Source organism: Triticum aestivum, chromosome 2A (assembly GCF_018294505.1).
Source record: "Triticum aestivum cultivar Chinese Spring chromosome 2A, IWGSC CS RefSeq v2.1, whole genome shotgun sequence".
NCBI classification, from domain to species: domain Eukaryota; kingdom Viridiplantae; phylum Streptophyta; class Magnoliopsida; order Poales; family Poaceae; genus Triticum; species Triticum aestivum.
This window is the reverse complement of record NC_057797.1, coordinates 26,455,565-26,467,968: the sequence shown is the minus strand read 5'-3', so window position 1 is coordinate 26,467,968 and position 12,404 is coordinate 26,455,565. Positions and strand designations below refer to the sequence as shown.

The window sequence follows — 12,404 nt, the reverse complement described above, 5'->3', positions numbered from 1 at the left end:
CTGATCGGTGGGCACATGCAAAACTCGAACACGACCATGTGCGACATGCTCCCGAATGAAGTCAATGTCGAGCTCAATATGCTTCGTCCGGCGATGATGTACAGGGTTGGCAGCGAGGTAGAACGCGGAGACGTTGTCACAGTAGACAAGCGTGGCCTGAAGAAGCTGTCATAGCCAGGAGCACGCCGCGACGGCATTGGCCACTGCCCTGTACTCGGCCTTGGCACTTGATCGTGAGACCGTGGGTTGTCATTTAGACGACCACGAAACCAGAGAGGGTCTGAGGTAGACGTAGTAGCCGGAAGTGGAGCGCCGAGTGTCGGGACACCCAGCCAGTCGGCGTCAGAGTAGGCGACGAGGCTGGTGTCGGGTGATGCTGTCAGGGTGACACCCATAGCCGTTGTGCCACGTATATGCCGGAGAATACATTTCACCAGAGCCCAATGAGTGTCACGAGGGGCATGCATGTGGAGACACACCTGCTGGACAGCATACTGGATATCCGGATGCGTCAGTGTGAGGTACTGAAGAGCACTGACGATGGAGCGGTAAAAGGGAGCTTCGGACGTCGGAGAGCCCTCGACGGCGGACACCTTAGCCTTCGTGTCAACAGGTGTGGAAGCAAGCTTGCAGTTAAGCATGTCAGATCACTCCAGAAGCTCGTAGGCATACTTCTGCTGATGCAGGAAGAAGCCAGTGGCACGGTGGATAACCTCGATGCCGAGGAAGTAGTGAAGAGCCCCCAAGTCCTTGAGAGCGAACTTGGTGCCGAGGCGAGCTGTGATCTGCTGAAGTAGCGCTGGCAAGGACGCAATCAGGATGATGCCGTCGACGTACAAGAAAAGGTAAGCGGTGGCGGCGCCCTAGTGAAAAACAAACAGGGAGGCATCGGACTATGTGGACCGAAACCCCTAATACCGAAGGAAGGTCGCGATCCGCTGGTACCAGGCCTGAGGCACCTGCTTCAACCCGTAAAGAGAACGAGAGAGCAAGCACATGTGGTCCGAATAGTCAGTGTCGATGAAACCAGTGGGCTACTTACAAAACACCTGCTCATCGAGATGGCCATGCAACAAAGCATTGGACACGTTGAGTTGGTGAACTGGCCAGGCGCTAGAGACATCAAGCTGGAGAACAGCGCGAATTGTGCCCGGTTTGACAACCGGGGCGAAGGTGACCGTGAAGTCCACGCTGGCGCGCTGGCGGAAACCGCGCACCACCCATCGCGCCTTGTAGCACTCAAGATAACCATCAGGACGAGTCTTGTGGCGGAAAATCCACTTGCCAATGATAACATTGGCACAGGGAGGCCGCGGGACAAGCTCCCACGTACTGTTGCGCTACAGGGCATCGAACTCTTCATGCATCGCAGCAAGCCAGTTCAGATCCCAAAGGGTTGCGCGGGCGGAGGTGGGGAGCGGAGACGGGGCCGTGGTAGACGCGGCACACGCGTACTCGTTTGAGGTATTACGCATGCTAGGATGAAACGTCCCAGTCCGAGCTCGAGTAACCACACCGGTGAGAGGTGCGACTGCAGTCGGCAGAGATGAGAGGGGGACCGGCAAGTAGGAGGTCAAGCCGGTCTCTGAGGACTTGGAGGGGCCACCCGCAGCGGCGCCAGAGGCTGCGGCGACGGGGGCGGCCGAAGGGCCCGTGGCGGCGGGGGCACCCTAGTTGGCCTCGGGGGCGGGGACACCCGAGGGGGCGTCAATGGCCGCGGCTGCGGGGGCGCCCGAGGGGGCAGCCACACCCGAAGTGCCGCGGGAGGGGGCGGCCGGCGCTGGAAGCGTGGGCAGGGCCGGGCCCAGTGCTCGGCGCGGCATGGTGGCGGCTCACCGTAGGTGGTGGCAGGGGCGAGCCGCACTGTGGGAGACGCCGAGGAGGATTGTACCTGCTGAAATGGGAACACCGGCTCATCAAAGTACATGTGTCGCGAAGTAAATACGTAGTGGGACACTGGATCATAGCACCAATAACCTTTGGTGTTGGGAGGATAACCGAGAAAGATGCAAGGAACTGACCGGGGAGTGAGTTTGTGAGGGGTGGTGGGCGCGGTGCTAGGATAACGGAGACACCCAAAAATGCGAAGACCATCATAAGATGGAGCCGCACCGAAGAGGAGCTCGTGAGGAGTATAGTTCCAGCGAGGACGACACGGGCGGATGCTTGTGAGAAGGTTGGCGGTTGCAAGACCGTCTGGCCAGAACTGAGGAGGCATGTTGGAGTGGAAAAGCAACGTGCGGACATGGTCATTAATAGTGCGGATGACATACTCGGCGCGACCATTCTGCTGTGACGTGTAGGGGCAAGTGAGCTGAAAAATGGTGTCGTGAGTCGCAAGGAGATTGCGGATGGCAATATTGTCAAACTCTTCTCCGTTTTCAGTTTGCAAGGCAAGAATAGGACGACCAAGCTGTGTGGTGATATATGAGTAAAAAGCAGTGAGTGTAGAAAGAGCATCGGACTTGCAACGGAGAGGAAATGTCCACACATAATGGGGAAAAACACCCAATATCACCAAATAGTATAGATAACCCATGTTGTTTGCAACCGGGACGTCCAAACATCACTATGCAATAACTGAAACGGAAAAGTGGAAATGTTTGTAGACTCGTTAAAGGGAAGACTAACGTGCTTGCCTAGATGGCATGCCTCACAGGTGTGGTCGTCAACCTTATTACATGAGAATGAAAAACTCTGCAGAATCTGACGCAAACTTGTGGAGTTGGGATGACCGAGGCAGGCGTACCAAAGATCAACACTAGTGGTGAGGGCGGCTGGACGGGTGGTCGTGGCGGCGGAAGGATGCACTGGGTAGAGCTCGTCCGGGCTGTCACATTGGTGGAGTACCATCCGTGTACAGGCGTCCTTCACAGAAAAGCCAACATCGTCAAATTCAACAGTAATAGGGTTCTCATGAGCAAGGCGACGAACAGAGACAAGGTTGGTTACTAAGTCAGGAGAGGCGAGAACAATAGACATGTTAATAGGAGTAGAGGTGGAAGGAAACAACATATGACCGACATGTGTAATGGGTAGAGAGGAATCGTTACCAACGGTGATGCGAGTGGGAGTATGAATGAGAGTGGAAGACATGAGGTTACCGGGATGAGCAGTCATGTGAGCAGTGGCGCCCGAGTCCATGTATCAGTCACCACTGCCACCATAGTTACTCGGTGACGGAGCCGAATGCAGGGCGGCGAGGAGGGCTAGATCCCACGGCGGTGGGACCTGGGGCGGGTAGAACCCGCCATAGGCAGGCACGGGGGCGGCGCAGTAAGCTGGCGTGGGGGCGGCACCATAGCCTCCCGTGGCCGACGATGCCGGGTAGGGTGCGGTGCTGGGAGTGGCGAAGTTCACCTGGTGGCTCGCCGGATGGGGCCCAAGGATGCCTGGGGCAGGAGCCCAAGGGACCGGCATCGAGTATGCATGAACGACACCGTCTACAGATTGGTGTCATAAGTCCACGGTGGGGTGGCCAGCTGCTACTGACGAGGGGCCCCATGTGCGCAAGTTGTTGCTGATTTTGGCCGCCCCCGCGACGGTTGCCGCGCCGCCCGCCACCCCACGGCGGCTACTGGGGGCAGCGGGAGGAACGGGGGCGCGGGCAGGGGGGAAAATCCCGGGGCGGCGGCTGTTGCCGCGGAGCGGACGGGGCGGCTTGCGGCGGGGCGCCGCGGGGGGTGCCGGCGGCGAGGGCGTGGTGCTGCACACGCTTCTTGACCCCCTTCATCCGGCGCTCCTCCAACCACAAGTATGCCACAAACTTGGGGAAGGAGGACTCCAGCATCAAGGTGAGGTTGGAGATGGCGTTGCCGAAGTCCTCGTTGAGACCGGTGGTGAGCATGCTGAGGAGGAGGTCGTCATCAACCTTGGCGCCGATGTCGCGAAGTTCATCTGCCAACGTCTTCAAGCGGCGGCAGTAGTCATCGATGGACTGTTCATCCTGATGACAGTCAAAAAATTCCTACTGCAAAAAAACGCGACACTGAAGCTTGTTGTTGTTGAAGAGTCCGCTGAGCTTGACCCACACGGCGTGGGCGTCATCACCATCGCTCACGACCGTGTGAAACAGGTCCTTGGAGATGGTGGTGAAGAACCACCTGATGAGCGTAGCGTCGATCGCGGTCCACTCGGAGTCGCCCACCAAAGCGTGGGAGTCGACGGTGCCGTCAACATGATCCACGAGATTGTTCTCGCGGAAGAGGAGCGAAAAGTACGTCTTCCACGCGAAGTACATGGAGTCAGTGGCATCGAGGACAAACGGGGCGCGTTCATGGATGTTGATGTCGTGAATGTCTGCAGGGTCCGGCTCGGCGAAAGGGTTGGAGTAGGTGAAGGCGTTAGAAGACATGGCGGCGCGGTGAGGAGGAGGAGCGGCGGTGGCTAGAGGAGTAGCAGCGGCTAGGGTTGGGAAGGGTTGGCGGCGGTGCGGCAGAAGAGGTGGCGCGGTGGCTGGTTGAGGGACGGCGCGGCTGCGGGGAGAGGGTGCGGCGACACGGCGGGAGGGGGTATCGGCGGCGGCAGCAGAGGCGGCAGATGGCGGCGGTCGCGGCCCGGGGCGGTCGCGGCTAGAGGCTAGGGTTAGGTGGAAGCGGTTTGGGAGAGCATGGGGATCGGCCTGGATGCGGGTCGAGATGAGAAGGGAAGATGCGGAGAGGTGATGGGCGGGAGGAGCACAAGAGGAATGTTCTATATGGATGCATAAGGCAGAAGGCCAAAGAGGCTATGTCCGAAGGAGGGAGCCAGGCAAGAATATTGCAAAATTTGCAGCCAAGTATTTATCGAACCAAGAAAAAATAATCAATTAGAGAGATCTTCACAAGTTTCTTAGCCTAAACTGAATGTTTTCAGTGCCTTGTTAAATCAATCTTTATAATAAAATCAAGCAGCAGCTGACTACTTGCTGTAAAATCGGGTTACTTTTGTTGTAAAATCGAGCATTAATCTAGTTGTTGGAGATAGGAAGGAGCAAAATAAGATCATCTGATTCAATCTAGTCCTGCTAGCAAAGCATATATGCACACAACTAAAGGATTCATATGCAAAGTAATGGATCCTTAAGGCCAAAATAAAATTACACATCACATCGGTCTGCTTCTTCTTTGCCATAGGTAACAATATATTTATAAGAAACAATGCAATGTAAAATCATAGATCAAAGAAATTTTCTAATCGAACGATAAAAGATGTAAGAACTGCTATAATCTAATTAGATTGACAAGCTCAATGAGATATGCAGGCAAAATGTCTAAAATGACATGGTACCTCCTGGTGTTTTAAGCCATATTGATCAAAGATATTTTGCGATGAAGTTCAAAGGCATATATCTGATCATAACAATGTATGCCTAAAGACAATTGGAATGTTTTGTTGATAATTGATCTACATGACAATCAGGACACCAGGATGCACAAAAGGTAGCTGAAACATGTTGCTGCTGCACTCAAAATGTTGCAAGCAGCATATACTGTGGGACACTGATGATACAGGTTACACAACAAGCAAACTATCGTCAGTGCATAGTATTTCTGATTTTCCCACCAAACATTGGACCACAAATTTAACACAAAGTCTGAAATATAGGAGTAATACATGTTAGAATTAGTTGTTGTATAGAGATAGAACTCTGTTTAAATTGTAAACCTATTCTATCTCTTCTTTTGTTTCAACCTCTCCCGATCTTTCTTCTGTAACCGATCGATCTTGTATCGATCTAAACCTTGTAAGCCACGGCATGTATCCTATATAATGTAATGCGGCCCGAGCAAAGGGTTCTACGCTTCCCACAATAATTTACATGGTAACAGAGCCTCTTCCTCAACAAGAACACATCTAGCTACCTTCCTCCATCGAGAGCATGTCTACCACCTCCGCCACCATGATGCCCAGCACCATGGGTGCACTTTCCACCACCTCCTCCTCCACCTTCGCCTCCTCTTCCACCACCACCACCGCATCACTTGGACCACCACCGCAGGAGAAGCTGACGAGGGGGAACTTTCTTCCCTGGAAGGCCGTCGTGCTACCGCAGATCAAAGGAGCACAGATGGAGCATCACCTCGACGAGAAGATCCCGGCACCGCCGCCCACCCTCACCATCACCAAGGATGGCAAAGAAGAGCAAGTCGCCAACTTTGCAAGGACCCTCTGGTATGCACAACAGCAGCAACTTCAGGGATTTTTTATGGGCTCTCTTTCCCGCGATATCCTTGCACAGGTCGCCACGTTACAGACGTCGGCCAAAGTTTGGCGTGCAATTCACGCCATGTTTGCTGCTTAGAGTCAAGCTCAAGCTATCAAGACCCGCATCGAGCTGACCGATCTTCAGAAAGGTAATATGACCATGACCGAGTACCTTGGCAAAATTAAAAGTCTCACAGATGAAGTTGCCTGTACTGCCGCTGCGCTCTCCGATCCGGAGATCGTCTCCAAAATTCAAGCCTGGCTAGATATGGAGTACAACTCTGTTGTCTCGGTGCTCACTGCTCGGGTGGAACCAATCACGGTTTAGGAGCTCTACAGCCAGTTCCTAAGTTTTGATGCCCGCCTCAGCCTTCTTCACCGCACCAACCTCCACCAATCTTCTGCCAACATTGTATCTCATGGTCGCGGCCGTGGGCACGGTCACCAGGGGCAGTCTCGCACCGCTGGGCGCGGGCGTGGCAACTTCCAGGGAGATGGCGGCTACAACAGCTCTGGCGGCGACGGCTACAACACTTCCAGCAACTACACCAACAAACCCTCAAGCGGCGGCTTCAACAACAACTCTGGCCGTCGCCCGTCCTCCTCCCGGGGGCGTCCTCGGTGTCAACTCTGCAAAAAGGCAGGCCATGAAGTCATGGATTGCTGGCACCAGTATGATGAAGATATTGTCCCCGACTGCCGTCTTGTTGCTGCAGCTATGCGCGAGCAAGGGGCGATGGTGTGTGGTACGTTGACTCTGGTGCAACCGACCATGTTACTGGTGAACTAGAGCAACCCGCTCTCCGGGAGAAATACCTTGGCAATTATCAGATTCATACTGCAAGTGGTGGAGGTATGGATATTCGACACATCGGTCAAGCTTTTATTAATTCCCCTACCCTTAAACGTGATCTTGTCTTAAACGATGTCGTCCATGTTCCACAAGCAGATAAAAACCTTGCATCTATGTCTCATCTAAGCACCGATAATAATGTTTTCTTTGAAACTCACCCTCGTTACTTTTTTTATAAAGGACCGGGCAACGAGGGAACTTCTTCATCACGGTAGATTCATTGGAGGGCTCTACCCCATCTCATTCGAAGTTTTCAACCACAAGCGTCGCCGTGCTTATTCTGTCATCAAGCCCTCTTTGGCACGGTGGCATCAAAGATTAGGACACCTATCATCAATCATAGTCAAGCAAGTAGTTAATAAAGACAATTTGCCATTGTCACATAGTCAATCCAGTGAGTCTATTTGTGAAGCATGTCAGTGTGCTAAGAGTCATCAACTCCCTTGTCCTAGGTCAAACAACGTGTCTCATGCTCCTTTAGAGCTTATTTTCTGTGATGTATGGGGTCATGCTAGAGATTCCTTTGGAAGAAAAAAAATATTATGTCAGTTTCATTGATGATTATAGCAAGTTTACTTGGATTTACTTGTTAAAACACAAATCTAAAGTTTTTCTGTGTTTCAAGAATTCCAAAAACTTGTTGAAAGACATTTTAACAGGAAAATTCTAGCAGTCCAGAGTGACTGGGGAGGGGAGTATGAGAAGCTCAACTCTTTCTTCTTTAGCATAGGCATTGAACATCATGTCTCTTGTCCTCATGCTCACTAGCAAAATGGCTCTACCGAGAGAAAACATCGCCACATTGTTGAAGTTGGCCTTTCCCTACTTGCACATGCCTCCATGCCTCTCAAATATTGGAATGAAGCATTCATTGCAACAACTTATCTTATCAATCGCCTTCCTAGTAAGGTCATCGGAAATTCTACTCCATTAGAGCGGTTATATAATCAAACGCATGATTACAATTCTCTTAAAAAATTGGGTGACGTCCACATAATCGCCACAAGCTTGAGTTTCGATCTACCGAATGTGTTTTTCATGGCTATAGTAATCTTCACAAAGGGTACAAATGCTTAGAGATTGCAACTGGCCGTATCTATATCTCTCAAGACGTTGTCTTTGATGAAACTCTTTTTCCGTTTGCCAAACTTCACCCAAATGTGGGAGCTCTCCTCCGTGCTGAAATAGCACTTCTTCCAGATCACAGGGGTGAATTATATCAAGCTGATCCTGTGAAGAATTCCATAGAAAATTTGGATTCTAGAGATATTTGCGCAGATTCAGTTCATGATTTTATGTGTGCAGAAAAAGATAGAAGATGCGCGGGATCCCATAGAGATTCAGGTGGCAGTAGTGTTCGATCTGAGGCAGATCCCCGCGCCAGCTCGGCTGTCTCCATCGACGCGCGACCCGAGGACGATCACGGTCGCCCGCAAGCAGCCAATCACGCTCGGGTGGCCGACCGGCCCGACCGTGTGGAGCCCACGGTTCAGAGGCGTTGGTGGCCGTCAGCCCTCGCGCAGCGGGGCCCGCCGCTAAGCCCATCTCTCCAGGTGCGGACGGGGGCGAATCACCGCGCGCCACCAGCCCATGGGCTGACCCAGGAGCCGACAGCGGGACGCCTGGCGCGTCTGGGTCGCCATCCTCCTTAGATCGAGAGCTAGATCGGGAACTTGCAGCTGTCTCAGCTGCAACTGATCCTGCAGGATCTTCTGTGGCGCAACCAACAGCTACTGCTACATCGGGATCTTCTGTGCAAACCTCGCCAGTAGCTCCTCGTCGTCATACTCGATCTCAGTCAGGTATTATCAAGGCAAAGGAATATACCAATGGCACTGTAAGGTACGACAGGGTCAAACGAGCTTTTCTTAGTAGTTGTGGTGAACCAACTCATTTGCACGATGCTCTTAATCATAAAGAGTGGAAGGAGGCTATGGATAGCTAATACAATGCACTCATGAAAAACAAAACTTGGCATTTAGTACCACCAAGGAAGGGAAATAATGTTATAGATTGTAAATGGGTATACAAGATCAAGAGAAAATATGATGGAAGTATAGACAGGTACAAGGCTAGATTAGTTCCTAAATGGATTAAACAAAGATTTGGTATTGATTATGAAGATACCTTTAGCCCTGTTGTTAAGGAAGCTACTATTCGGCTTGTGTTGTCTATTGCTATTTCCAGAGGTTGGAGTCTAAGACAGCTAGATGTTGAGAACGCGTTTCTTCATGGTGTTCTTGAGGAAGAAGTGTTCATGCGACAACTACCGGGATATGAGAACCAAAGCACACCACATTATGTCTTTAAGTTGGATAAAGCTTTATATGGTTTGAAACAGTCTCCTAGAGCTTAGTACTCAAGATTAAGCATGCAGTTACAACAACTTGGGTTTATACCATCTAAAGCAGATACCTCTTTGTTCTTTTACAATAAAGGCAATATCACCATATTTGTGCTTGTTTATGTTGATGATATAATTGTTGCTAGTTCAAGCTCAGATGCCACTACTTGTCTGCTTAAGGATCTGAAACTGGAGTTTGCTCTTAATGATCTAGGTGATCTTCACTACTTCCTTGGTATAGAGGTTAAACAGGTAAAGGATGGCATACTTCTCACACATGACAAATATACAACTGATATTCCCAAGAGAGTGGGATTGGAACATTGTAAACCTGTGAGTACACCAATCTCAACCTCAGAAAAACTTACAGTTGAAAGTGGAGAAGTACTTGGACCAGAGGATGCAACAAATTACAGGAGTGTTGTAGGTGCTTTACAATATTTGACTCTTACACGTCCTGATATTTCTTATTCTGTGAACAAAGTATGTCAATATTTACATGCACCTAGAACTACTCATTGGACTGCAGTCAAGAGAATTTTGAGGTATCTTAAGTTTTCAGAGGGACTTGGGCTTCATATTACCAGGTCTTCATCCATGCTTGTTACTGCATATTCTGATGCAGACTGGGCAGGTTGTGCTAATGATAGAAGGTCCACAGGTGGTTTTGCTGTGTTTCTGGGAACAAACCTTGTATCATGGAGTGCAAGAAAATAGGCTACAGTTTCAAGGTCAAGTACTGAGGTGGAGTACAAAGCATTGGCAAATGCAACAGCTAAAGTAATGTGGATACAAACTTTACTTTATGAGCTTGGGATTAAGGCTCCACAAGCTGCTAGGTTATGATGTGATAACATTGGTGCCACCTACCTCTCAGCTAATCCTGTTTTCCATGCATGTACCAAACACATTGAAATTAATTTTCACTTTGTTAGAGAAAGGGTAGCTTGAAAGCTAATTGACATTCGGTTCATACCTACGAGAGACCAACTTGCTGATGGCTTCACAAAACCACTCACCATGAGAAGGTTAGATGAGTTCAAATACAATCTCAACCTTGGCAAAGCTTCATGAGGTTTAGATTGAGGGGGGTGTTAGAATTAGTTGTTGTATAGAGATAGAACTCTGTTTAAATTGTAAACATATCATATCTCTTCTTCTGTTTCAACCTCTCCCTATCTTTCTTCTGTAACCGATCGATCTAGTATCGGTCTAAACCTTGTAAGCCACGGCATGTATTCTATATAATGTAATGCGGCCCGAGCAAAGGGTTCTACGCTTCCCATAATAATTTACAATACCACCAAAGTCAGGATACAGGTAGCAGAAGAAGCAAATACCGGACATGCTTCATAGTTGACATCCGAAAAACTTCCATTGCTCCACGAATATTAAGCTTTGTGGCGAATCTGCACCACTGAGAAAGGGTCCTCAACAGAGTAATCGGTACATGTCTTGAAGCTCCAGGGCATGCCTCCTTCAGGACCTGTGCCCCCGAGAAGCACCATTTCGCAGGAACTACTGGCCATCTTGTTAGAAGCTTGCTGTGCTTTATGAGTCGCCTCATCCATTGAGAATGACATGAAGCTTGGATTAGCCATGGAGACGGACACGGTCCTCAGCACCCTCGCGCTCCGGAAGAAGAACTTGAGGAAGACAACCTCCCCGAGCTCCCCTCGGAATTCTTTGTAAGAGAACACCTTGATGCACGACTTGACATTTTCAGTGGGCTTGACCAGCTTCCAAAAGTTGAGATTCATCCTGGCACTACCAGCTTCATAATCACAATTTTCAGACTACAGGAGAAAAAAGCAATTAAATCACTCAACAGTTCACCTATTAGGAATCATGCTGAGTATATAATGAAAATTAATAGTTTGCGGTGCCTCATATTAACTGGGAAAGCATTTGAGGAAGGTGGCGGATATTGTGCTCAAGGAAGCCCCAGCCTATGTCGTGACTCGTGAAACACATATTGTACATTATACTACGAGGCATACCTAGATGCTACCCCCTATGGCGTAACAAACAGTAGCTTGATTTCACTGATATGTCGGAGATATGACATGCCAATATTTCCATGTGTAGAGCTAAACAAAGTACCAAGTAGCCTATTAGTACAGAAAAACATCAACTAAGGTTGCCTCATTATTACAGTTCATGCATAACAAATTAAGAACTGAAGCTACAGATTCGAGCTGCAGTGTAGCTCTCCTAACACATGCACACTTTTACAAATATATTCTTGAAGAAGAATTTTCAGATATAAGTCATTACACCTTCTTTGTAATTAGTTAATCAGACATAAATGCCTGATACGGTGCAGCATAGAATTAAAGCATCAATATATATGGCATGCTACACAGGCCCCTCCAGCAAATTGTAGACAGAAATTTGCAATCCCAGAATTCATAACAAATGTCATAACTAACTGAAATTAACATGCAATGCAACCCGCAGAATTATGATTTTGTACTTTAGTCTCTATGTAGTATGTGTAGAGAAGACCTGATGGCTAAGAATAAATAGAAGCTTGACAAAAACCTTGTAATTAGTTAATCAGACATAACTCATGACATGATACGTTCACTAGTAGAAAAAGGGTCAAACGTGAAGCACATTAGTGCCGGTTTGTAAAAAAACAGGCACTAATGTGACCATTAGTGCCGGTTCGAATGGCTATGCATTAGTGCCGGTTCGTAATGAACCTAATGAACCTTTAGTACCGGTTCGTGCCACGAACCGGTACTAAAGGGGTGGTGGCAGGCTGGCGTCAGGCCAGGGCCCCACGAGCCCCTTTAGTGACGGTTTGTGACACAAACCGGTACTAAAGGTCTAACCTATAGTACCGGTTTGTGTCACCAACCGGCACTAAAGAGTCTTATCCTATAGTCCTGGTTGAAGACACAAACCGGCACTATAGGGCAATTTTCAAACTCTACCCCCCCCCCCCCGGTGTATCGCCATTTCAGTTTGAAAAAAATCAAAAGAAAATGATAAAAACTTCAAAAAATAAAATCC

General features: G+C 49.3%; 1 pseudogene; it reads right to left on the bottom strand.

The window, feature by feature from the left end:
• Positions 1 to 10,774: 10,774 nt before the first annotated feature.
• LOC123184431 (uncharacterized) overlaps positions 10,775 to 12,404 on the bottom strand; it is a 4,158-nt pseudogene continuing 2,528 nt past the window's right edge.